Below are 26727 nucleotides of genomic sequence, written 5' to 3' on the forward strand. Positions count from 1 at the left end.
TTGACCCTGCAAAAGGGAAACACTTGTACCACAGTGGGGTTGAGCCTTTCACATTAGTGGGCATCACATGGAATATTTTATTTGATTTCCCCTGATTTTACCACTTTCATTTGATTGTGTTTTTTTTAAAATTAGTGATGGACCATGCCTCCCTGGAATTTTAGTGCTACACCTTTTTTTTTCCAGGGGTGGGGGGGGGGCAGTGGAAGAAAAAGAACGAACATCTGATAGGAGTTGTGCTTAGCTCAATCACACCAGCCCACCTTAAAATAAAGTCCATCTGTGACACACTGTTACCTGCTTCTATACACGTGACCGTAAATTTTTTCACATTAGAATCCATCTGCCATATCTCAGGTCATTAATCCAAGACACTCTGAAAACAACACACACCCTGTTGACTCATTCCCAACCCAGGTTGCTTTTGTGTCACCAGCAAATTTAACATTAGTAGACTTCAAAGGTCCCAGAACAGATCTCGGTGAAAGTTTACTGGTGACTTCCCCTAGACAGACTTTCCATTCAACACCAGCTGCGCGTGGTCTTCTGCTGCCAATTCAATTAATCAATACTATTCATCTATTTCATAACCCCTAACTCTTTCTACTATTCTCCCATGAGGAACTTTATCCATGTCCTTTGAAAATCCAAATGAACATCTGTTGGATTGCCCAACATACTGGCTTAGTTACCCCTCAAAGAATGGCAGAAGATTTGTAAAGTATGACTTGTTACTGTCAAACCGTGCTGACTGTTCCCAGTACTTATCCCATCTGACCCAGGAGCCTTATGGAATCTAATCCTTCCATTTTCAGCACAGCACATCCTTTACTAACTTCTATATGTGACTACTTCACCCAGTTTACCATAACTGGAATTTATCTACAGTCCTCTTTTGTGAAACCTGACTTGAAGAACCCATTCATATATCTGTTCTATCCTGATCACTTGGAATAGGTTTACCTAATTTATCCTTCAATAGACACACTCTAATCTTCAACCGCCTTTCATGTTAACATTAGTAGTTCCATTGTGAATTGGATGATGCAATATTGCAGAAGGACTGGAGCATGATACCATGTAGCACACAATGTACTACACAAAAGAGGTGTTATACCCAATAAAATGATGGGCCATCAATTTAAAATCAATACGAGGATACATTTCATTACATGGAGGGTTGTTGGAGCATAAATACTTTACTACAAAGAGTGGTTGAGACAGAGACCATTAAATCTTAAGGAAAAATAGGATAAATATTTGTAGCAGCGAAAGATACAGGGCATCGAGATTTGGTCGTCCCAATCAAAAAACCAGTGCAGACATGATGGGCCAAATGGCCTCCTTCTGCGCTGTAAACTACTATGGTTCTACTGTTCCCAGAAATGTTATAACATGCAGCACTGTTACACCAATTAACTATGTTATTATTCAATACAGGAGCATTATACTGTGTAGCACACACACATGGGATTAGTGAGGGTGGCTGAGACATAGCAAAAATGGCGAGGGCTGAATTGTCCAAGTATTAGGGGAAGGTGCACCGGAGGGCTGGACTGTGGGAGCACTGAGGGGAAGGTGGGGACTGGAAGCACCAAGCTGCATCAAACTTGTCTTTGGCTAGTCCTGGAAACAAAGAATAGGCACCGGATAGGAGTATAGTAGTGAATCCACGTGGAGTCAGAGGCAACTGGGCTCAAGGCCAGAAGCACGTAGGCACAGGTATTTCCGTGAAAACACTTTTAAATGAAGAGTAAGCCAGCGGGGAGGGAGCAGGATTAAAGTGCTGACACTGTATCTCTTGGGAGGAGCCAGGGAGGAACATGACCAATTTCAGTGGAGCAAAATCCTGGCGCTCCAAAGTAAAATTTTTTGTTGCCATATTTTAAGCCATCTTCGCTCACAACACACTTATGCAACATAAAAATCAAACTCTTAGCCCCTTACTTGCCCCTCTCTCCTCTCCCCTCCCATTTTGTGAGCGCCACACTCCTGCTCCTGAGCTTCTCTTTCTTCTACTCCGACTTTGTGCATCTCTCCTTCCCCATTGGGTGCATCTCTCTCCTGCCTCCTTACTTTGTGCGCATGTCTCTCTCTCTCCCCTTACTTCATGAGTCACTATGCATTTCTCTTTTCCCCTTCACTTTGTGCATCACTCTCCCTCTTCCCTTATGTGTGCGACTCTCTTTCCCCCATTTCACATGCAACTCTCTCCCTTCACTCCATGCGAGTCTTTCTCTATTTCTCCCCTTTCCACTTTGTGTGTATCTCTCTCTCTTCTCCCACGCCGTCCTCATTACTCCCAGTGCCAAGCATTGGATCAGTTAGGGGGAAAGAAAATTACATACAATTATGTAAAATGTACAGCACAGAAACAGGCCATTCTGCCCAATCAGAGAGACGTTATAAAGTGGAAGGTTTCAGATTCCTGGGACATTGGAACAGGGAAAAGTTAGCAAATTGGACTATTCACATTTAGGTCCAAACCAGGTGAGGATGGCAGGTTTCATTCCCTAAAGGACATTAGTGAACCGGTTTGGTTTTTGCGTTAATTTGACAGTTTCATGGTCACTTTTGCGGATACCAGCTTTTTATTTCCAGATTTTTTCAAAAAACTGCAGTGGTAGGATTGAATTCACATTCTCTGCATTACAGGTTCAGTATCATAACCATTACACTACCGTACCCTTAATTTACACCAGGAAGGGAAAGAGTAAACATACTGGATTGGATTTTCCAGGGCCTATGACCACGTATGCTGTCTTAAGTGCCCCGCAAGTTCTGAGTTTACGCACGCGATACACATGTGCAAAAACCCAGAGTTTGCGATCTGTCAAGTTTCAGCTTGACAGATTGTACGAATCCGATGGGAGTGGACATTCGCTGGTGCATTGCTGGCAAGCTGCCCAGCGAATATTCACGACACTCTTACGCCTGGTAAAAGCAGGTGTAAGACCTTCTTTTACTAGCGTACAGGTGAAAATAAATATTAAAACAACATTTTTTAAAAACATTTAAACATTCAAAAACCTTTAAAATTAGTGTTATTTTAAATGTTTACATTTATTTTTCAAAAAATTAAATGTGTTTTAAATGTTTAATTAAATTGTATTTTAATTAATTTTAAACATGCGATGATTTATTTTTATTTAGGTTGTGTGAAAATGTATTTTTTATGATTCCTATGATACTTATAGGGATTCCATACGTAAATGAAATCCCCATAAGCATGATGGGAATCCCCTTTTTTGATTGGTTGGGCCAGCCCACATGATTGCAGGGACACTTGCGAACCGCAAGCGACCCTGGGATACGTGGGCCTTAATTCAGGCGTACGCTACAGGCCCAGGAGCACGAACCTTTGCAGGTCCGGGGCCATCAGGCAAGTACGGATTTTACTTGTGGTCCATAGGCATTCGCCAGCTGCAAGTTCAGGTCTAATGTTCCGAACTAAAATCATCAAATTTAAAAAGGCGCCAGTGTTTTGGATAAACACAAATAAATGTAGCGGAGTTTAAAGGTATATGCGACTAATGAGAATATTGACATCACTGGAATCCAGAATCATGGCTGATGTCAGAGAATGGCCAAGAGCTGGAGACAGGTGGAGGAGCTGCATTATTGATAAGGAATGACACAGCAGCTATAGAAAGGGTGCAGGAAGGGATTGAAATTGTACGGATAGAAATCAGAGATTACAGCACAGAGCGGTATCGACACAAACCTCATTTGCCTTCTGTACTCTTGTCTTTTTAAATCCTTATCCAATTCCCTTTTCAATTATGCTATAATCCCAGTCTCTCTAGCGTCTTTTGATAAAGTATTCCATATTCCAATAACTGAAAAGATTCCTAATTTCCCCTTTATTCTTTAAATGATAATGCTCCGTCTGTAGCCCTTGTTGCCAATTTGCTAACCAGTGGAAGCAATCTTTCACTATTTACCCTCCCAATATCTTTCATAATTTTGAAAGCCATTAGATTCTTCTCAATCCATAACCTTCTCTGTTCGTGAAAAAAGTCTGAACTTTTCAAGCCTCTCTTCATAGCTATAATTTCACTTCCTTGGTATGATTCCAGTGAATAGTCAGAAGAGCCTTTCTATAACTCTAATATCCTTTGATGACTGCCCAGAACGGAACACACTACTCTAACTGTACCTTAACCAATGTCTTGTACAAACTCAGTATTCCTTTTTTTTTATAAAGCGTTCCTTTTTATTCGGTGCCCCTACATGTAAAACCCAGATTACCATTTACCTTCTCACAGCCCTTTTTACCTGCACTTTCACCGCAGATCTCTCCACTCCTCCACTCCGTTCTACAACTCAATATTCAACAACTAAGGGGACTATCCTGAACAGCAGATTCCATTCAGCACGCTGCGCCTGACACAGCTCTCCACTTAATATATGATGGCTTCCTCCGTCCCCAAGTGACCCCATTCCTTCTTTATTTAAGTGCTCTTTAAAATCCCTTACTACTTCGCTTGATGTTGACCAATTGTCTTTCATATCCCATCTCAGCCTTTCTAGTTTCCCCTTTTGCCTACCCTTCTATAATTAGCACTTTTTTTCAGTATGACCCTGCTGTATTTATCATGTGCCTCTTTCTTTAAACATAATTTTTGCTCTAACCCATTAATCCATGCTTTTATTCTTAGCTAAAATCTATTTAATCTGTACCCTATCCATCGAATATTTAAATATCTACCTCTGCGGGTTCCCTACTTGATCTGCTACTTTTTTTCCCCCAAAATAATTAACCTGGGCTCGGTCCTTTTCCATCCCACAGAAATGAGCTAATTTCCAGTCCAACCTGTTTATCTTGCACACTTCTTTTTCCTTATTTTTAGTTTGACTCCAGTCAGATTACGGTCACTGCTTCCCAAGTGTTTCTCTGTCTAACAAATCATGACTCACTCCTTCTGCTTTGTTACCCAAAACCAAACTTAGCACTGCATCCACGATCTTTTCCCACTATTAGGTGATCTATAATGCACTACCATTATGGTAACAGATCTCTTTTTAACTCAACTCAGACTCTGACAACCATCAATAAAGGTTCTCTTCTCTAGGTCTGTAACTGAGTTGTTCACAAAGATCTGAGTGATAAGGACAGCAAAGTATTAATTGGTAACAACTACCGCCTGCCAGCACAAAGCGAGCAGGTGGGCGGGGAGCTGTTCGACCTGTTAAGGAATGCTGCAGAAAATGGGCATGTGCTAATTAAAGGGGTTTTCAACATTAAAAAAAGATTTGGATTTATATAGCGTTTTTCACGACCAACGGATATCTCAAAGCACTTTATAGTCAATGAAGTACTTTTGGAGTGTAATCACTGTTGTAATGTGGGAAACGCGGCAGCGCACAAACAAGCTCCCACAAACAGCAATGTGATGACGGCCAGATAATCCGTTTTTGTTATGTTGATTGAGGGATAAATATTGGCCAGGACGCCAGGGATAACTCCCCCTGCTCTTCTTCAAAATAGTGCCATGGGATCTTTTCGTCCATTTGGGAGAGCAGACCGGGCTTCAGTTTAACGTCTCATCCAAAAAAACAGCACCTCCGACAGTGCAGCACTCCCTCAGTACTGCACTGGAGTGTCAGCCTAGATTTTTGGGGCTTAAGTCCCTGACTCAGGCGAGAATGCTATCCACTGAGCCACTGGAGGTTGAAGGGACAGATGGCACGGTGGTGGGGGGGGGGTGGGCGTCATCCAGAACTAAGATGTGAAAGATACAAACAGATTTCCTGATCCAACCTCTAAAACAGGTAGTTGGGAGTTGAGGCTGTGTCAAGTTTAGTGCTTGGTGACTCAACAGATCTGGTTAGTGGCCTGGAGGCAAGTAACTGCCCATGACCTGGTGATCGTAGAATTGTTGATTCGATTTTGGAGTCTCGTTAAGATTGAGCTTTTTGGCTCGCTTACGCTCTCGCTTGTGGTGGGAAGGCAGTCTTTAGAAACCTACTTGAGAAATCAGACCTCAAAAGAACAAAAATGGATTGACTAAGTAATTACTAAGATTTGCTGGAATCTAAAAAACAAGGAGAAATACTTTATAAACAATACAAGGAAACAAAAAATTGAGAGAATCATGATTCATACAAAAGTCAAACAAAGTAACAGAAAAAGGAAGTGAAATTGAGAGAAATTTCCAAAGCAGCAAGGTGTAATGACAATCTAAGAACAGGGGAGTCCACTGAAGGACAAATTGGGTAAAACTACTCCAGGTGATCAGGGTATGACAGATATACTGAATGGGCTCTGCACATCAGGTTTCACAAACTCCAGCACATACAGTAGCACAGGCTGATATTAGCAAAAGGTGACCTCTGCGGAAGATAGGATTAAATGTCCATAAGGCTAGTCAGCCAGATGGGCTTAGTCCTTGAATCTTCAAGGAATAAGAGGAAATTAATGATGCTTTGGCTTACATTTTTCTGAACTGTACTGATATTCATGTTAGAATATTCAATACAGGAGAAAGATACAAACCCAGTAATTACAGTTAGCCTAACTTCATATTGGGAAAATAAATGCAGGCAAAGGACTGCTATAAATGATTAGATGAAGAGCACAGGTAAACTAGGAAGCATTCAGGATGGGTTAGCCACTGGGATTCTTTGAGAAGGTAATTAAACAGCAATATTGCCGATTTGCATTGACTGGACTGGAAACAGAAGAGAGGCTAACAACAAATGGAAAAAGATCTGCGTCAAGTTTGAGATTATCTATTCGGCCTACGAGGAATTTCAGATGAATTTATATAATTATGTGACTGTTCAGTTAAATTCCGCACGTTTCTAGAGGTGGTCACCCCACAGCTTAAGAGTGTGCAGGCAGATGGGGATTGGGTAACCGCCGGACAGAAGAGGAGGACTAGGCAGGTAGTGCAGCAGTCCCCTGAGTCCATCTCGCTCTCCAACCAATACTCTGTTCTGAGTGCCGGTGGGGCCAATGGTGGCTCTGGGAAGTACAGCCAGAGCCAAGTTCACGGCACCACGGGTGGCTCAGCTGCACGGGGTCGGGGGGGGGACATGAATGGAAGAGCTATAGTGGTAAGGGATTCGCTAGTCAGGGGAGCAGACAGGCGTGACTCCAGGATGGTATGTTGCCTCCCTGGTGCCAGGGTCAAGGATGTCACTGAGCAGCTGTCGGGCATTCTGGGTTAACAGCCAGAGGTTGTGGTCCACATCAGTACCAATGAGATAGGTAGGAAGAGGGATGAGGTCCTGCAAGCAGAGTTTAGGGAGCTAGGAGAGAGATTAAAAAGTAGGACCTCAAAAGGTAGTAATCTCCGGATTACTTCCAGTGCCACGAGCTAGTGAGTACAGAAATAGGAGGATAGAGCAGATGATTACATGGTGCAGGCGGGAGGGCTTTAGTTTCCTGAGGCATTTGGACAGCTTCTGGGAGGGGTGGGACATGTCCATGCCGGACGGGTTGCACGTCAACAGAGCAGGGACCAATGTTCTCCCAGGGGGGTTTGCTAGTGCTGTTGGGGAGGGTTTAAACTAGCTTGGCAGGGGGATGGGAACCTGAAAATAGATTCAGTAGAGAAAGGAGTAAAGCTGGAATTGAAAGCAAAAATAAAGAAAGTGAGTTTGAAGGAGAGAGGAAACAAGCAGGAAAAAAGGGTAAAAAAACAAACTTAAAGGCACTTTGTCTAAATGCACATAGCATTTGTAACAAAATAGATGAGTTGACGGCACAAATTCAGGACAAATGGGTATGATCTGATAGTCATTACAGAGATGTGGTTGCAAGGTGACTAGGATTGGGAATTAAATATTCAGGGGTACTTGACAATCCGGAAGGACAGACAGAAAGGAAAAAGAGGTGGGATAGCTCTAAAGGATGGGATCACTGCAGTAAGAAGAAACGATATTGGCTCAAATGATGAGGGTGTTGAAACAGTTTGGGTGGAGATAAGGAACAATAAGGGGAAAAAGTCATTGTCTTTAGGCCCCCTAACAGTAGCAACTCTGTTGGTCGGAGCATAAACCAGGAAATAGTGGGGGCTTGTAAAAAGGGAACAGTAATAATCATGGGTTATTTTAACCTCCATATTGATTGGACAAATCAAATTGGTCAGGGTAGCCTTGAGGAAGAGTTCATAGAGTGCATAAGGGATGGGTTCCTTGAGCAATATGTAACGGAATCAACCAGGGGGCAGGCTATCTTAGATCTGGTCCTGTGTAATGAGACAGGATTAATAAACAATCTCCTAGTAAAGGATCCCCTCGGAATGAGTGATCATAGCATGATGAATTTCAAATTCAGATGGAGGGTGAGAAAGTTGGTTCTCTAACCAGCGTACTAAACTTAAATAAAGGAGACTATGAAGATATGAGGCTGAGTTAGGTAAAGTGGACTGGGAAAATAGATTAAAGTGTAGGACAGTTGATGAACAGCGGTGTACATTAAAGGAGATATTTCACAACTCTCAAGAAAAATATATTCCAGACAAGAGGAAAAGGTGTAAGAGAAAAGATAGCTATCCGTGGCTAACTAAAGAAATAAAGGACGGTATCCAACTAAAAACAAGGGCAAACAATGTGGCCAAAACTAGTGGGAGGACAGAAGACTGGGAAGCTTTTAAAAGCCAACAAAGAATGACTAAAAAAAATGATTAAGAAAGGGAAGATAGACTATGAAAGTAAACTAGCACAAAATATAAAAAGAGAGCAAGAGTTTCTATAGGTACATAAAAAGGAAAAGAGTGGCTAAAGTAAATGTTGGTCCCTTAGAGAACGAGACCGGGGAATTAGTAATGGGGAACATGGAGATGGCAGAAACTCTGAATAAATATTTTGCATCAGTCTTTATGTAGAGGACACTAACAATATTCCAACAGTGGATAGTCAAGGGGCGAAAGGGGTGGGGGAGGAACTTAACACAATCACAATCACTAAGGAGGTAGTACTCAGTAAGATAATGGGACTAAAGGCCGATAAAATCCCTGGACCTGATGACTTGCATCCTAGGGTCTTAAGAGAAGTAGCGGCAGGGATTGTGGATGCATTGGTTGTAATTTACCAAAATTCCCTGGATTCTGGGGAGATCCCAACAGATTGGAAAACGCCCCTATTTAAAAAAGGAGACAGACAAAAAGCAGAAAACTATAGAAACTATAGACCAGTTGGCCTAACATCTGTGGTTGGGAAAGTGTTGGAGTCCATTATTAAAGAAGCAGTAGCAGGACATTTGGAAAAGCAAAATTCGGTCAGGCAGAGTCAGCATGGATTTATGAAGGGGAAGTCATGTTTGACAAATTTGCTGGAGTTCGTTGAGGATGTAACGAACAGGGATGTGGTACATTTGGATTTCCAGAAGGCATTTGACAAGGTGAAACATAAAAGGTTACTGCACAAGATAAAAGTTCACAGGCTTGGGGGTAATATATTAGCATGGATAAAGGATTGGCTAACTAACAGTGAACAGAGTCGGGATAAATGGTTCATTCTCTGGTTGGCAACCAGTAACTAGTGGGGTGCTGCATGAATCAGTGCAGGGACCCCAACTATTTACAATCTATATTAACGACTTAGAAGGGGGGACTGAGTGTAACGTAGCCAAGTTTGCTGACGATACAAAGATGGGAGGTAAAACAATGTATGAGGAGGACACAAAAAATCTGCAAAAGGACATAGACAGGCTAAGTGAGTGGACAAAAATTTGGCAGATGGAGTATAATGTTGGAAAATGTGAAGTCATGCACTTTGGCAGAAAAAAAATCAAAGAGCAAGTTATTATTTAAATGGAGAAAGATTGCAAAGTACCGCAGTACAGCGGGACCTGGGGGTACTTGTGCATGAAACACAAAAGGATAGTATGCAGGTAAAGCAAGTGATCAGGAAGGCCAATGATATCCTGGTCTTTATTGCAAAGGGGATGGAGCAAGGAAGTCTTGCTACAGCATTATAAGGTATTGGTGAGGCCACGCCTGGAATACTGCGTGCAGTTTTGGTTTCCATATTTACGAAAGGATATACTTGCTTTGGAGGCAGTTCAGAGAAGGTTCAATGGATTGATTCCGGGGATGAGGAGGTTGACTTATGAGAAAACGTTGAGTAGGTTGGGCCTCTACTCAATTCAGAAGAATGAGAGGTGATCTTATCGAAACATATAAGATTATGAGGGGGCTTGACAAGGTGAATGTAGAGAGAATGTTTCCATTGATGGGGGAGACTCGAACTAGAGGGCATGATCTTAGAATAAGGGGCCGCCCATTTAAAACAGAGATGAGGAGAAATTTCTTCTCAGAGGGTTGTAAATCTGTGGAATTCGCTGCCTCAGAGAGCTGTAGAAGCTGAGACATTTGAATAAATTTAAGACAGAAATAGACAGTTTCTTAAATGGTAAGGGGTTATGGGAATCGGGCAGGCAAGTGGAGCTGAGTCCATGATCAGATCAGCCATGATCTTTTAGAATGGCGGAGTAGGCTCGAGGGGCCATATGGCCTACTCCTGTTCCTATTTCTTATGTTCGTATAGCAAGGGATTAACTCCCATCTGGTTTATAAATTAGATCCATTAGCTGGGACCAGACGAAGTAGCCAACAGTCGTGCATTTCTCACATACCATATCAGTTTGAGACAATGGGGTTCATTATCACATTCGACAGAGGAATTGGATATACTAGAATGGCTTCCATTTATGGAGCGCAGGGGTTCTAGCTGGTCAGACAGTGTGTTCCTATGACTCCCACACCAAGGGAGGGGAGCTAGTTTAGATTGTTGGCCGATGAGCCAATCCTCGACAGAGCGTTGAGGGAGGGGCAAAGATTGAGCTTTTTGGCTCGCTCACGCTCTCGCTTGTGGTGGGAAGGTGGTCTGCATGCAGTTTGAATGTGAAACAGTCAGTGAGGCAGAGCACTTTCTTCTAAAGTTAGTGTCACCGAATTCAGGAATGCTAACTTGCAAGGTGAAGATACGCCTATATCAAGGGATAATTTAACAATTTATTATTTTGGATGTTACAAGGAGCAATAGGAAACAGAGGAAGAATTTCAATGAAAACGGTTATTCTCATCAGTCATCTATTTTGATTTTTAAAAGTTTGTTAGGTTACAATTAGCTTTCCAGAGGATAGGCAAAATGCATATGGTGTATGAGATCGATCACAGAATTCAATACACACAAAGAGGGGTCTTAGCGTTACGTTGCCCCGGTCATATCAGATAACCAGATATTGAGACCTACAAATACCCTCCTGATTGTAGTGGATGCAGGGTTCATTTACGAGGATAACGGGTGAACTAAGCATATCTAGTACAGACCCAAAACTGCTAATGCTCTGCCCGAGAGAAAGTAAGTTTACTGATGATATAAGCTATGTGGCCAAGTAAAGAGGAAAAAGATTTTCTTCAGGGGCACTTGGACAAATTTTACAGGTGGGTTGAGATATGGCAAATGGATTAAAATGCTTAACATGAAAGCAGCCTATTTAATCACCACTGGCAGAGGCTTAAAAGCAGGATTTGGGAGTCGTCAATCTATTTTAATTAATGTATTAAAAACAGTACAGCTAGCACATTCGAACGTCACACTCCAGGCAGCTCACTTTGTTACAGATGCAAATGCTAGATGCTCAACATGCAGCTTGAAAACAATGCAAATATTCCAATCTGCAAAGCTCTTTGACAAAACAACAGCCTGAGCCTAAAGGAATACAGCTCCATTTTAGCAGAATACAAAGTGCATTACATAGTCCAACATATCTGACCATACAAAAACAGCACATCATCCAACGGTGAGCCCTGCAATCCTTTGAGATCTCTGCACTCCTCCAATTCTGGCCTCTTCCACATCCTCGACTCCCTTCGCCCCACTACTGTCAGCTGTGCCTTCAGCAGCCTAGGCTCCAAACTCTGGAATTCCTTCCCTAAACCTTTCTGCCTCTCTACCTTTCTTTTAATAACCTCAACTTGTATTTATATATCACCTTTAAAACATAGTAAAATGTCCCAAGAAGCTTCACAGAAGTGATGGAGAACAAAATTTGACACCGAGGCACATAAAGAGATATTAGGGCAGATGACCAAAAGCCTGGTCAAAGAGGTAGGTTTTAAGAAGCGTCTTAAAGGAGGAAAGAGAGGTAGAGAGGTGCGAGGGGTTTAGGGAGAGAATTCCAGACCTGAGGGCCTTGGCAGCTGAAGAGCAATTGTAGAGCAATGGTAGAGTAATTGAAATCAGGGATGCTCAAGAGGCCAGAATTAGAAGAGCGCAGATATCACAGAGGGTTGTGGGGCAGGAGATTATAAAGATAGGGCGAGGTGAGACCATGGAGGGATTTGAAAACAAGGATGAGAATTTTAAAATTGAGGCATTGCTTAACTGGGAGCCAATGTAGGTCAGCAAGCACAGGGATGATGGGTGAAGAGGACTTAGTGCAAGTTAGGACATGGGAAGCAAAGTTTTGGATGACGTCAAGTTTACCAAGGGTAGAACATGGAAGGCCAGCCAGGAGTGCATTGGAATAGTCAAGTCTAGATGTAACAAAGGCATGGATGAGGGTTTCAGCAGCAGATGAGCTGAGGCAGGGATGGAGTCGGGCGATGTTCCAAAGATGGAAATAGGCAATCTTAGTGATAGCGCAGATATGTGGTCGGAAGCTCATCTCGGAGTGAAATACAACACTAAAGTTGCAAACAGTCTGGTTCAACCTCAGTGGCCAGGGAGAGGGATGGAGTCAGTGGCTAGGGAACAGAGTTAGTGGTGGGGACCAAAGACAATGGCTTTGGTCCTCCCAACATTTAGATGGAGGAAATTTCTGCTCATCCAGTACTGGATGTTAGACAAGCAGTCTGACAATTTAGATACAATAGAGGGGTCGAGAGGGGTGATGGAGAGGTAGAGCTGGGTATCGTTAGTGTATATGTGGAAGCTGATGCAGTACTATCGGATGATGTCACTGAGGGGCAGCATGTAAATGAGGAGAGGGCCAAGGATAGATCCTTGGGAAAGACCACAGGTTGTGATGCGGGAGCGGGAAGAGAAACAATTTCAGGTGATTCGCTGGCTACGATTAGATAGATAAGAATTAAATTAGGTGAGTACAGTCCCACCAAGCTGGACCACAGTGGAGAGGTGTTGGAAGAGGATGGTGTGGCCAATCGTGTCAAAGACTGCAGACAGGTCAAGGAGGACAACGAGGGATAGTTTACCTTGGTCGTAGTCACACAGGATGTGGCTTTCCTTTAAGCCGCTACTTAAAACCTCTCTCTTTAACCAAGCTTTGGTCACCTGTCTTAATATCATCCTATGTGGCTCGGTGCCAAATTTTGTTTGCTAACGCTCCTGTGAAGCGCCTTGGGATATTTTACTATGGTAAAGGCACTATATAAATGCATGTTGTTGTTATTGAGATCCACTGCTTCATAAAAAGGTTAAGAGTGTCCTTTACATTCTAGATGTCACACTTTGTGTAAAACATGAGCAAATCACAACAGAACAATCTTTAAAAATGTGTACTAAATAAATGATTTCCTACAGTTTTCTTCTGACAGGGGGATAGCCTGGAGAGGTTGTTGAGATAATCAGGGGGGGGGGGGGATTCAAGTAGCTGTTAATCCAGAGATACAATTAGCGTCTAAAATGACCCTAGGATCTACTTCGACTACGACCCCATAAGAGTACCTGAGCAATGCCAGTGTGAAGCAGTTATCAATAAGGCAAATTGGGTACTGGAATGCATCTAGAGGACACAATGGAGAACAAGTTATGTTGACAATGTACAGTTCAATGGTGAAGTCAGTTCCAGAGCAGTTTTAGTTACCCTACTTCAAAAGGGATTTAAATATTTTGAAAAGGATTTAAGTGTATAAAGGATGATCCCAAGCCTCAGGAAACCAAGTTATGAAGATTCAAGGGACTAAACTTATTTTCATTGAAGAGAAAATGGGAGAAGACACGATACAGGTCTTTAACATCATGAAAAGTTAAAGCAATAATTATTTTTAACTTCAACAGTGAGCACAGGATAGAAGTATAAAATTCAACAAACTTAAAGAGTTATCTACATCAAGTTTTGCCTGTCATTGATCTGCCCACTTAAAAGATTTTATGTCGTTCATTTTATGCATTCTTGGTTACTACAGGCATGAACATTTCCCTCTCCTCCCCTCAACACCCTGGTTAATAATGGTGTGAACTTGACTAATTTCCATTACATTTCTGAATCATTTGTTGATAGAAATTAGAAACATTAGTGTTCCCAGTACCAATCTCCAGGACACCCTAATGATTACTACCCCAACCAATCGGCTTTCAAACCCCAACCTGGCATTACTCCTTAATGTGTAAGCTGTTCCCCACCCTACAGCCAAATTCTTCCCCAGTCTCAAGTGCATGAAAATCCAATGCTTCAGGCTTCTGTGGCAGCCTTTCCTGTCAAACTATTATCAAATGTTTTGAGACCAGGCGCATCACATCATAAACAACAACTTGCATTTATATAGCACTGTTAGCATTGTAAAACGTCCCAAGGCGCTTTACACAATCGTTATCAGACAGAAGTATGTGGAAAAGGACTAATAAATGAAAGTAAGCACGGATTTATTAAAGGCAAATCGTGTTTGACTAACTTGATCGAGTTCTTTGATGAATTAACGGAGAGGGTTGATGAGGGTAGTGCAGTTGATTATGTGTACATGGACTTGCAAAAGGCGTTTGACAAAGTACCACATAATAGACTTATTAGCAAAATTAAAGCCCAAGAGATTAAAAGGACAGTAGCAGCATGGAAACAAAATTAGTTAAGGGGCAGAAAAGCAGACAGTAGTGGGGAATGGTTGTTTTTCAGATTGGAGTGAAGTATACAGTGGTGTTTCCCAGGGGTCAATATTAGGACCACTCCTCTTTGATATATATTAATGACTTGGACTTTGGTATACATGGCATAATGTCAAAGCTTACAGATGACATGAAACTCGTAAATGTAGTAAACAATGAGGAGGATGGTAACAGACCAGGAGGACACAGACAGACTGGTGAAATGGGCAGACACATGGCAGATGAAATTTAACGGATACATTTTGGTAGGAAGAATGAGAGGCGAGGCAATATAAACTAAATGATACAATTTTAAAGGGGGTACAAGAACAGAGAGACCTGCGGGTATATGTGCAGAAATGCCTGAAGGTGGCAGGACAAGTTGAGAAGGATGTAAAAAGATGCATTTGGGATCCTTGGCTTTATTAATAGAGGGATTGAGTACAAATGCAAGGAAGTTATGCTAAACCTTTATAAAACACTGGTTGGGCCTCAGCTGGTGTATTTTATTCAATTCTGGGCACCACACTTTAGGAAGGATGTCAAGGCCTGAGAGAGGGTCCAGAAAAGATTTACTAGAATTGTACTAAGGATGAGGGATTTCAGTTATGTGGAGAGGCTGGAGAAGCAAGGGTTGTTCTCTTTAGAGCAGAGAAGGTTAAGAGGAAATTTCATAAAGGTATTCAAAATCATGAATGGTTTTGATTAAATAAGGAGTTTTGCTTCCAATGGCAGAATGGTCGGTAATCATAGGACACAGATTTAAGGTGTTTGGCAAAAGAACCAAAGGCGACATGAGGAAAGATTTTTGTCGTTATCTGGAATGCATTACCTGAAAGGATGGTGGAAGCAGATTCAACAGTAACATTCAAGAGAATTGGATAAATACTCAAAGGGAAAAAAGTTCCAAGGCTAAGGAGAAAGTGCAGGGGAGTGGGAATAATTGGATAGCTCTACCGAAGAGCTGGCACTGGCATAATGGGCCAAGAGGTTTAAGGAAGGAATTCCAGAGCTTAGGGCCCAGGCAGCTGAAGGCACAGCCACCAATGGTGGAGTGATTAGAATCAGGTGACCAGAGTTGGAGGAGAGCAGATATCTCGGAGGGTTGTAGGGCTGGAGGAGGTTACAGAGGTAGGGAGGGGCAAGGCCATGGAGGAATTTGAAAACATTTTTGAGAATTTTATAATCGAGGCATTGCCGGACTGAGAGCAATATAGGTCAGTGAGGACAGAGGTGATGGGTGAGCGGGACTTGGTGCAAGTTAGGATACAGGCAGCAGAGTTTTATATGAGCTCAAGTTTACAAGTTTAGAAAGCTTTCCATAGTCTACTTGGGAAGTCACTTTCTCCCCCAAAAAAGTCAACAAAGGTTGGTTATGCAGGATCTTGCCCTTCAGAAGCCACAATAGTTGTTCAGTAAATTACTAGACTCATAATTCTGAAGAATGCTTCCAATATTGATTTCCATTACTTTACCCGATACTGATGCAAGTCTAATGAGTCCATTGTGTCACTTTTATTTTGAACAAGGGTTATATTAACTTGTTCCTCATAAAGCAGGACCCTCTCAGCATTCATTCATCAACTCCCCGTTGCTGCTTGTCAGCACTTCATAAATCTCATTAGTACCCTATTATAAATACCACCCATTCCTAGCATTGCATTTGTTTTAAGTTGTTTGAGCCTGATTAGGACTTCATTGATATCAATGTTGAAATTACTAATTGCTGTTGAATCATCAGGGGCCTGAACCAGTGTTTTCAAGATCCTCTAGGATATTGATGCACGACAAGCAAATTAGTTTTATTCATGCTTCAACTATTTTATCTTTAAGTTCATCACTTTCAAAAACAAAAAAAAGCCCCAACAACATCTAACTTACATTTCATCTCACATTAATTTTTCTTATATATATTCAACCTTGTAATCTTGACAGTTCGTTCTTCTGATTTCCGAGTAAAGTTAAATTTAATCACTAGCTCCTCAGAGCTACCGCCACTTCTATACGACATCGATCACTTAAAAATCCAGTCAAAATGCAGGTTTTGCAGGTGGTTGGATCCTTAATGTACAGCTGAAAGCAATCTCATATCATTTACTGATACTGATTCTGTTACCTCACTTCTATCAGAATTTTCCAAGTTTCAATTTCCTTGATTGAAGTTACCAATGATTAAACTATCGCTTGTACAAAACACTTATCAATATAATATACGATCAACTTCACCCTACCCAAATTGTTAATCCTGCTTTTTAACTTGAGCCAGGCTATTCTGTTTTGTGCCTTCCCTTCTGATATTAGTTCAGTTTCACTAATGTGATCACGTATGAAAAAAAAGTCTTCTTCCCCCGCCCTTTTGAATCCTTCCTGAACACTCTGTCTTGTGTATACTGAATTATACTGGGGAAAGTGGGTGCTTCTGTAAACCCATATCATAATTTACAGCTGAATGTCTCTTTAATTCAACCATCTTGTTCCAAATGCGGCTGACATTCAAATTTAAAAAAAAATTCTTGGGATTTGAGCAATACTGACAAGGTCACATATATTGCACAGTCCTGGTTCTGCAATATATGACACTCCAGCAGAGTCCTGAGGGAGTACTGCATTTTCGGAAATGCGGTCTTTCGGATGAGACGTCAAACCCTCTCAGGTGGCCATAAAAAAAATTCCATGGCACTATTTCGAAAAAGAGCAGGGGGTTATCCCTGATGTCTTGGCCAATATTTATCCTACAACCAACACCTAAAAAACAGATGATCTGGTCGTTATCACATTGGTGTTTGTGGAACCTTGCTCTGCGCGGATTGGCTGCCACGTTTCCCAACATTACAACAGTGACTACACTTCAAAAAGTACTTAGTTGGCTGTAAAGCACTTTGGGACGTCCCGAGGTTGTGAATGGCAGAAGATAACAAGATCTTTCTTTTTGTGCTAAAAGGTGGTGGGTCTTGAACCACTGCAGTCAATAAAAGGCACTTTTGTCTTAAACGGTTTAGTCCCCTATCCTGGATTTAGTTCTGCTTTAAGTTATTTTCTTCCTCCTCTTGATCATTCTTCAACCCCTGCTTATCTATAATTCAAGATATATCACTTCCTACAATGTGGAAGTGGAAAGCCACTGACCCACTGTAATCTAGAAATACCCACTGGATGAGAAGCTAATTACAGAAATTTTCACTTCTAACTTAAACAAGGTTTAATTTCCTTCCTCCACATTAACATCTGTTCTCTCTGATCCTGCCCTGTTCAACCCATTTTCCTCCACAATTTCATGCACTCCCAAAAAGCATGACAGTTATTTACAAACACCACTTGATTAGCTGGGCAGCCACTAATTTATCACGAAGAGAGCAAGGAGAGGATCATTTATTTCTGCAAGAAATTGTTAAGAACATGAAATGATTTGCAGAGAGTGGCTGAGGCAGAGACCAAAGTATATTATCTGGGAAAATTGGATGAATATTTGAAACAATGGAAGATACCGAATTACCAGGAGAGGCCAAGGCAATGAGATTTATTTTTGGAGTGCTCTAGCAGAAAGCCGGCAGATATGATGGGTTGAATAGCCTCCTTCTGTGCTGCCACTTATATTTACTTCCATAATTCTATTCACTTCTTTCAAAAGATCAAGAATAATCCAGAGTCCACAGGTTTAAGTCTCTCTGTTTCACCTTCCTGGCAATATCTGTCATCCTACCCTTCAGCATCTCTTCCCAAAATCTTCCTGCCAACTCAACACTAGCCCACCTCAGCCTTTTCAACACTTACAACCGTGGCCTTATAGCATAAGTAGCCACCCAAATCAGGATCTTCTACAACACTTCGTGCTCACACAGCACTTTCAAAGTACAAAATATCCAAAGGTGCTTTACAGAGTTGTAGAAAGAGGAACAAGAGGAGACAATGTACAAGTAACTGTTCCAGCAGCTCAGGTGAGCAATGCTGCAGAAATGAATATAGTGGCCTTGGTGTTGAATAGGATGGTAGGGTTTGAATCTCAGCTCAAGGTCAAACAGGACACAGATTGTGAATTGGTCCTGCGCAGCCCAGCTTAGTGGGCAAGGAGGACAATGGAGTCAGTGGCAAGAAAACAAGGGCTTTAATTTTCCTGATGTTCTTGAAGGAAGTTTCAACTCATTCATGCTGATGTCACACGGGCAGTCTGATAGCAGAGGGATGATCGTGGGGTTGAGAGAAGTAGAGGAGGTCGAAGTGGGAGTAATCAGCATAGCTATGGAAAATGATCCTTTGCTGCAGAAGAGAGACAACATATAGATGAAGAAATGGATCCTGGAGGTATCCCGGAGGTGAAGATGCATGGAAGGGAAGAGAAGCTATTGCTGGAGATGCACTAGCTCTTTTCAGATAGAACACATCATCAGTCCCACAGAGCTGGACAACGGAGGAGAGTTGATGGAAAAGATCAGTACAGCCAACTGTGTTGAATGCTGCAAAAGGATTGAGGAGGGCTATAAGGGTCAACACATCACAGCCACAGAGAAGAGGGCATTCATGACTTGGGCTCGGGTGGTCCCAGTGCTATGAAATAACAGGAAGCCCATTTGGAGTTTTAGGAGAGATGAGCACAGGGACATGCTTCCTTTTCCTTTGCTCCCCGAAGATGTTCTGACTGTTCCTCAAATTCTACTTCGTAATGTCCTTCATGGGATACTGAAATTGCATGTTCAGCCATGAACTCATTGAATGGCGGTGCAGGCTAGAAGGGCCGAATGGCCTACTCCTGCACCCAGTTTCTATGCTAATCAGTGCGTGGAATCTATTGGATGCCATTATTTTGCATGTTACTCAACTGTTCTTGTCTTTAAATCCAATCATTATTGTAGTCCAATAATTGTAGCCTGCTCTCTCCATCACCTCCTCTTATTAACACTTCCCAACCAACATGCTCTTCATGTACCTCGCCTGGTCCCAATCCCTCGGCATGTATCACATATGAACCATTTACAGTACCTAATCCCTGAACATACAAACCCTATGCTCCCAATTCCAGCACTCTCTACTTTAACTCCTCAATTAGCAAATAGTCACAATTTGTCCTGTCTGAACTCATAAGAACATAAGAAATAGGAACAGGAGTAGGCCATACAATTGTACATCCCTGTCTGGCGTAAAAATAAAATGGGGAAATTAGGGATAGTGTTAAATCCAAGGAAGAGGCATAAAAATTGGCCAGAAAAAGCAGCAAACCTAAGGACTGGGAGAAATTTAGAATTCAACAGAGGAGGACTAAGGGTTTAATTAGATGGGGGAAAATAATGAGAAAATGTTTGCAGGGAACATAAAAACTGACTGCAAAAGCTTCTATAGATATGTGAAGAGAAAAAGATTAGTGAAGACAAATGTAGGTCCCTTGCAGTCAGAATCAGGTGGATTCACAATGGGGAACAAAGAAATGGCAGACAAATTGAACAAATACTTTGGTTGTGTCGTCACTAAGGAAGACACAAATAACCTCCCACAAATACTAGGAGACCGAGGGTCGAGCGAGAAGGAGGAACTGAGGGAACTCCTTATTAGTCAGGAAATGGCATTAGGGAAATTGATGGGATTGAAGGCCAATACATTCCCAGGGCCTGATAGTCTGCATCCCAGATTACTTAAGGAAGTGGCCCTAGAAATAGTAGATGCATTGGTGGTCATTTCCCAACATTCCATGGACTCTGGATCAGTTCCTATGGATTGGAGGGCAGCTAATGTAACCCCACTTTTTAAAAAAAGGAGGGAAAGAAAAAACAGGGAATTATAGACCATTTAGCCTGACATCGGTACCGGGGAAAATGCTGGAATCAATTATTAAAGATGTAATAGCAGCGCATTTGGAAAGCAATGACAGGATCGGTCCAAGTCAGCATGGATTTATGAAAGGGAAATCATGCTTGACAAATCTTCTGGAATTTTTTGAGGGTGTAACTAGTCGAGCGGATAAGGGAGAACCAGTGGATGTGATGTATTTGGACTTTCAAAAGGCTTTTGACAAGGTTCCACACAAGAGATTAGTGTGCAAAATTAAGATCAATGTGATTGGAGGTAATGTATTGATGAGGATAGAGAACTAGTTGGCAGACAGGAAGCAAAGAGTGGGAATAAACGGGTCCTTTTCAGAATGGCAGGCAGTGACGAGTGGGGTACCGCAAGGTTCAGTGCTGGGACCCCAGCTATTTACAATATATATTAATGATTTAGACGAAGGAATTGAATGTAATATCTCCAAGTTTGCAGATGACACTAAGCTGTGGCAGTGTGAACTGTGAGGAAGATGCTAAGAGGCTGCAGGGTGACTTGGACAGGTTAGGTGAGTGGGCAAATGCATGGCAGATGCAGTATAATGTGGATAAGTGTGAGGTTATCCACTTTGGTGGCAAAAACAGGAAGGCAGATTATCTCAATGGTGACGGATTAGTAAAAGGGGAGGTGCAACGAGACCTGGGTGTCATGGTACATCAGTCATTGAAAGTAGGCATGCAGGTACAGCAGCAGTTAAGAAAGCAAATGGCATGTTGGCCTTCATAGCGAGAGGATTTGAGTATAGGAGCAGGGAGGTTTTGCTGCAGTTGTACAGGGCCTTGGTGAGACCACATCTTGAGTATTGTGTGCAGTTTTGGTCTAATCTGAGGAAGGACATTCTTGCTATTGAGTGGGTACAGCGAAGGTTCACCAGACTGATTCCTGGATGGCAGGACAGACATATGAAGAAAGACTGGATCGACTAGACTTATATTCACTGGAATTTAGATGAATGAGAGGGGATCTCATAGAAGCATATAAAATTAACAGGATTGGACAGGTTAGATGCAGGAAGAATGTTCCCGATGTTGGGGAAGTCCAGAACCAGGGGTCACAGTCTGAGGATAAGGGGTAAGCCACATAGGACCGAGATGAGGAGAAACTTTTTCACCCAGAGAATTGTGAACCTATGGCATTCTCTACCACAGAAAGTTGTTGAGTCCAGTTCTTTGGATATATTCAAATGGGAGTTCGATGTGGCCCTTACGGCTAAAGGGATCAGGGGGTATGGAGGGAAGGCAGGTGTGGGGTACTGAAGTTGCATGATCAGCCATGATCATATTGAACGATGCAGGCCGAATAACCTGCTTCTGCACCTATTTTTTATGTTTCTATACGGCCCCTCGAGCCTGCTCCGCCATTCAATAAGATCATGGCTGATCTGATCATGGACTCAGTTCCACTTCCCCGCCCGCTCCCCATAACCCCTCATCTCCTCATCGTTTAAGAAACTGTCTATTTCTGTCTTAAATTTATTAAATGTCCCAGGTTCCACAGCTCTCTGAGGCAGTGAATTCCACAGATTTACAACCCTCAGAGAAGAAATTTCTCCTCATCTCTGTTTTAAACAGGCAGCCCCTTATTCTAAGATCGTGCCCTCTAGTTCTAGTCTCCCCCATTAGTGAAACATCCTCTCTGCATCCACCTTGTCAAGCCCCATACGATTTTATACGTTTCGATAAGATCACCTCTCATTCTTCTGAATTTCAATGAGTAGAGGCCCAACCTACTCAACCTTTTCTCATGTCAACCCCCTCATCCCCGAAATCAACCTAGTAAACCTTCTCTGAACTGCCTCCAAAGCAAGTATATGCCTTCGTAAATATGGAAACCAAAACTGCTCATAATATTCCTCACCAATACCCTGTATAACTGTAGCAAGACTTCCCTGCTTTTATACTCCATCCCCTTTGCGACCATTGGCCTTCCTGATCACTTGCTGTACCTACATACTATTCTTTTGTGTTTCATGCACAAGTACCCCCAGGTCCCGCTGTACTGCGGCACTTTGCAATCTTTCTCCATTTAAATAATAACTTGCTCTTTGATTTTTTTTCTGCCAAAGTGCATGACCTCACATTTTCCAACATATACTCCACCTGCCAAATTTTTGCCCACTCCCTGTCTATGTCCTTTTGCAGATTTTGGGTGTCCTCCTCACACATTGCTTTTCCTCCCATCTTTGTATCGTCAGCAAACTTGGCTACGTTACACTCAGTCCCTTCTTCCAAGTCGTTAATATAAATTGTAAATAGTTGGGGTCCCTGCACTGATCTCTGTGGCACACCACTAATTTCTGGTTGCCAACCAGAGAATGAACCATTTATCCCGACTCTGTTCACTGTTAGTTAGCCAATCCTCTATCCATGCTAATATATTACCCCCAAGCCTGTGAACTTTTATCTTGTGCAGTAACCTTTTATGTTTCACCTTGTCAAATGCCTTCTGGAAATCCAAATGTACCACATCCCTGTTCGTTACATCCTCAAAGAACTCCAGCAAATTTGTCAAACATGACTTCCCCTTCATAAATCCATGCTGACTCTGCCTGACCGAATTTTGCTTTTCCAAATGTCCTGCTACTGCTTCTTTAATAATGGACTCCAACACTTCTCGGCCTTTTGGCTAAGATCATGCGTGACTGACCTGACAGGGGAGTAACCACCATAACCCCAAGGTGGCTCTCCCTGGATCAGGAAGGTATATGCTTGCTTTTTTGGAAATAGGAGGTGGGTGGGGTGGCTTGACCCATCCACCTCCACGGAGGTGTGTGGGGGGCCTGACCCATCCACCTCCATGGCACGAACCTGGTATTGCAGTACTTCCAGGAACGGTGCAGTGGCTCTAGGCCTTTTGGCTAAGAGCATTGGCGCAGAGTGATCCTTGAATGGGCCCAAGGTGACCTCTGGCGTTTGTGATTTGACAAAGAATTGGAACGATTGGCTACGAATTTCAAAAAAAAAATAATGGACTCCAACACTTTCCCAACCACTGATGTTAGGCCAACTGGTCTATAGTTTCTATAGTTTTCTGCTTTTTGTCTGGCTCCTTTTTTAAATAGGGGCGTTACATTTGCAGTTTTCCAATCTGCTGGGGCCTCCCCAGAATCCAGGGAATTTTGGTAAATTACAACCAATGCATCCACAATCCCTGCCGCTACTTCTCTTGACCCTAGGATGCAAGCCATCAGGTCCAGGAGATTTATCTGCTTTTAGTCCCATTATCTTACTGAGTACCACCTCCTTAGTGATTGTGATAAGTTCCTCCCCCCCTAGACTATCCACTGTCGGAATATTGTTAGTGCCCTCTACCGTAAAGACTGATACAAAATATTTGTTCAGAGTTTCTGCCATCTCCATGTTCCCCATTACTAATTCCCCGGTCTTGTCCTCTAAGGGACCAATATTTACTTTAGCCACCCTCTTCCTTTTTATATACCTACAGGAACTGCTCAGCTCCAAGTCGAGTACACGCAAACCACTGTTCCTACGTCACTTTCCATTTCCTTTTGCAACCATAGTCCTAATCTACAAGTATGTGTAAACGTCTCAGAATTAAGAAATATCCTTTACACATACTTGTTTTTAAAACTTAAAATCATCTGATTACTCACAATTCAACTGGTTACCACTTTGCACCCCTCCCACATAGGCTGCCGTGGTGTACTCACTCCAACTCCCCGCTCCATTGCAGTTAAAAAAATTTTTTGCAGACTGATGGGAAGTAAGTGCAATCCTCACCACAGCAACATGACGGGGAGAGGGAGAGGGAGAGAGAGAAATAAAGGGAGCAAGGAGAAAGAAAGAGTAGGGGTGTGAGAGAAAGTAATGCAGAATCATCCCTGAGGTGCTTGCGCATCTCTTAGCAAAAACTTAGGAACACGTCACTCTCCCATCTGCAGTTAATCTTGAAGGGGGGGGGGGGGGGGGGGGGAGTAAAAGGGGAGAAAAAGAGTGATTAAGAAAATAAAAAGGATTTTATAAAATAAAAACACAGTGCATGCTGGCCACATAGGTATAAAAAGTTAGGCTTCTTTTACATTCAAGTCAGGTTTATTATTTCTCCAACCACCCCATTAAAGCAGCACCTAAAATATCAATGCCTATTTAAACCACATCTGCAGAGGTACAGAGTGTTGAATGTTATTTTAATTTGCATAATCCTGCCCAAAATTAAACTGAATTTTCTCACTGTGATTCCAACACTATAATTAAAATTGAATTTTAAAAAGTAACAGCTTGGTGGGTAGTCTGAAGTGGGAAGAGAGGTAATTGTTACTGGCCACAGACTGGACAGGTGACCTCCTGGTCTGTGGCGAATAACTCACCTGGATAGTAGCGAGTTAGCCAAGGACAACAAGGGAGGAACTGCCATTGGCCTAGGGGTAGGATTAAAAAAACACAGCATAGGCTGCTAAAGATCGCTATCCAATCACTTGCTGGGAAATGTGCATGTATTCTCGTATGAGGACAGACCTGTCAAATGGCCCTGCCATGTACACAGTGGAAAAGCAAAACCTTGAAGTATACAAAAGGCTGCCTCCATCCCTGGAACTGTACCCTGGAGAGAGTCAGCACTCCTGGGCCCCAGAGAAAACCACTAACCTGGGTCCTGGAGAAGTTCCACGACCCTGGGCCCCTACACCCTGACCCTCCCAGCGATTCTGGGCCCCGACCCGCCAGGCAAGGGTCAGCGCCCCTGGGTCCCGAACCGTAGCTCCCCATGGCCCCTAACCCCAGCGAGAGTCAGCGCCCCTGGGCCCCGAAGCCCAGTAAGTCAGTACCCCTGAGCCTCGAACCCAGCGAGAGTCAGCACCCGAGCCCCGAACCCAGCGAGAGTCAGCGCCCCATGGCACTGAAGCCCAGTAAGTCAGTATCCTTGGGCTTCGAACCAGCGAGTGTCAACGCCCCTGGGCCATGAAGCCCAGAGCTACCAACCCTAGAGTCTGCGTCCCCCTGGGCCCCGGCGGGAGTCAGTGCCCACGGGCCCCAGTGGGAGACAGTGCCCCCCGAGGGCCATGAACCCCGGCAAGAGTCAGTGCCCCCAGGCGAGAGTCAGTGCCTCTGCAGGAGAGGAGGGAAGGCAAACTGGAAAGCTAATGTCACTATGTCACTCCTAATTGAGGAAGTTGAATAATTCAGTTGGGTTAGTGTGGAGCACAGTGCTTTTAAGATTAAAAACCCGACAGTCATGCAATAGTTTTGACCACTTCACAGAGGAGCCATACAAAGGGAACCTGGATCAGATAAAAAAAAATGGAGAATGTCATTTTTGATTACCATCTCAGAGAAACTAAACTGCAGAAGCAAATAATTGGAGTCAACTGTTTGTGAAGGATTGTGTAAAAATATAATCGCAAATAAAATTAAGAAAGGTTAGATTATTAAGCGAACAAAATTAGTGATGTGGAACCATCTTGGAGTTAAGCATTTGGAATAGAAGACAAACAGAAGAAACTGAATGATTGTAGTTTTAGAAAGGTGAATAATTTGCTGAACAGTGGTAATTCTCAAAGAATAAATGACAATTTTTACAGGCAGTGGATGCTCTTGGAGAAGAGCATCAGAACAAAATTAATTGTGACTTTTTCTTGTTCGGAGTCGAATGATGTGGATGGGCATTGTTTCAGCTTTAAATATTAAAAAGGGATAAAATCTATGATATAGATTTCTCAATTACAGAAAAATTTCAGAAAAATCCTAACAGGGAGAGTATTGATTGCAGACAGGGCTACAGTGCTCAGTGTCATAACTAAACTTTGGTCAACCAATCAGGACACCTGAATTGACAGTTCAGTAATGGCCAACAAAACGTTTTGCATTTATATAGCCCCTTTAACAACAACTTGTATTCATATAGTGCCTTTAATGTAATCCCAAGGCACTTCACAGGAGCATTATCAAACAAAATTTGACACCAAGCCACATAAAGAGATATTAGGACATTGATCAAAGAGGTAGATTTTAAGGAGTGTCTTAAAAGGAAGAGAGGGGTGTTTAGGGAGGGAATTCCAGAACGTAGGCACAGCCACCAATGGTGGAACGATTTTAAAATCAGGGATGAGCAAGAGGCAAGAATTGGAGGATCGCAGATATCTCGGAGGTTTGGAGGGCTGGAGCAGGTTACAGAGATAGGGAGGGG

General features: G+C 42.6%; 1 protein-coding gene and 1 pseudogene across 3 annotated transcripts in view; one reads left to right on the forward strand and one right to left on the reverse strand.

Annotated features, from left to right (window-relative positions):
* The window catches only part of LOC139273272 (syntaxin-binding protein 5), a 268702-nt gene that overhangs the window by 230869 nt on the left and 11106 nt on the right, over positions 1-26727 (reverse strand). The gene's annotated exons all lie outside the window — the stretch shown is intronic.
* Positions 23192-23430, forward strand: LOC139274350 (U2 spliceosomal RNA; annotated as a pseudogene).

The sequence above is a fragment of the Pristiophorus japonicus genome, chromosome 9 (assembly GCF_044704955.1).
Source record: "Pristiophorus japonicus isolate sPriJap1 chromosome 9, sPriJap1.hap1, whole genome shotgun sequence".
NCBI lineage: Eukaryota > Metazoa > Chordata > Chondrichthyes > Pristiophoridae > Pristiophorus > Pristiophorus japonicus.